This window comes from Pteropus alecto, unplaced genomic scaffold, assembly GCF_000325575.1.
Source record: "Pteropus alecto unplaced genomic scaffold, ASM32557v1 scaffold20, whole genome shotgun sequence".
Classification (NCBI taxonomy): Eukaryota; Metazoa; Chordata; class Mammalia; order Chiroptera; family Pteropodidae; genus Pteropus; species Pteropus alecto.
In genome coordinates, this window is record NW_006436298.1 from 21,819,846 (window position 1) to 21,821,301 (window position 1,456).

Consider the following 1,456-nt stretch of genomic DNA (forward strand, 5'->3'; position numbering starts at 1 on the left):
AGCCACAGAGAGAGAGAGTGTAAATAAGACAGAAAGAAACCAGAGTCTTTTGTAACCTGATTTAAGAAGTGACAGCCCATCACTTTTGCTGTATTGTGTTCATTAGAAGTGAATAACTAGGTCCAGCCCACAGTCAAGGGCATAATGCAAAGGCATAAATACCAAGGTATTAGGGGCTGCCTACTCAAGTACATTGAATAACTGGGGCCAAATTTACAATACTGTCTTCCTATAGAAGAATATGGTAAGATTTCCTTAATTGGGTAGTTCTTTTTTATGTACTTTAATTATTTTGTGATTGTGAATAGGATTTTATAAATTTCAAATTGGAGGTGATATTGCTGTTATACAAAAATCTCTCTCTCTTTCTCTCTCTCAAATATTCATCTTATAAATTTCATCACTTCTTGGCCTTTTGGCTAAGATCAAATGTAGTATCTTATAAATTTCAATTTTTTAAATTTTACTTTTTGAGTTTTCTTTGTTAACATTTTTGTCTGCATATAATGGTTTAAATTTATGCCTTTTAAATATTGACAGTTATTACTTTTTAAATTTTTTTATTGCATTGGCTAGAATAGTTAAAAAGTACAGCGATACTGGTAGCAAGCATCTTGTATTGTTTTTAATTTCATTACTTGTTTTCTAGTTATCAAATTATAATGTTTTTTCTTTTGATCTAATAATGTTGTTTATTGCATTAGATTTCCTAATGTAGAAGCTCTTTACATCTCTATCATAAACTAGCAGTTTGATATTTTATTTAAGATTTTTGTATTAATATTCAAATATAAAATTGGTTTATGTTTTTTTTTCCTTTTTTGTAAGGTTTTAATGTGGGTATGATATTCTCTGATAGAATGCTTTAGGGGGCTTCAATTTTTAAAATAATTGTATAGTTTATATAGCAGAGAAATTATTGTGATATCTTGTAATGATTGACATGCAATGTTATGTGAAATAAACATACAACATTAAGGTGAAATTCTGAGTATGTAAAAATTGATATAACTCTGATTAAGGTCTTTACCATGCTTTGCTCACATGTATAAGGCAGCAGTGAGAATATATATTTAAAAGACCCACTTTTAACTGGAACACTAAAGAATAATTCAGGAAGTGCCTTTTGTAAGAGTAGTTTTTAGAGATTGGAAAACAATGCATTTAGGGTATAAGAATTTTAATTTCCTCCAAAAATACTTACCATTTTTTGAAGATACCAACTATTTATTTTCTTGTTATAGACTTTTTTTTTTGTAAAATATCAGAAATACCTGTTACATCCTTTAAAAAATTAATAAACTATATTTTGAGTTTTAGGTTTAAGAAGAATTGAGTGGAAAGTACAGAGTTCCCATATGCCCTCCCTGCCACATTTTCCCTATTATTAACATTTTTCCTTTGTTTGGAACATATACCTCATTTTAAATAACCTCAAACATATTTATTAAGTCAT

At 28.3% G+C, this 1,456-nt stretch overlaps 1 pseudogene; it reads left to right on the top strand.

Annotated features, from left to right (window-relative positions):
• Positions 1-399: 399 nt before the first annotated feature.
• LOC112480648 lies at positions 400-466 on the top strand (annotated as a pseudogene).
• The last annotated feature ends 990 nt before the right edge of the window (positions 467-1,456 follow it).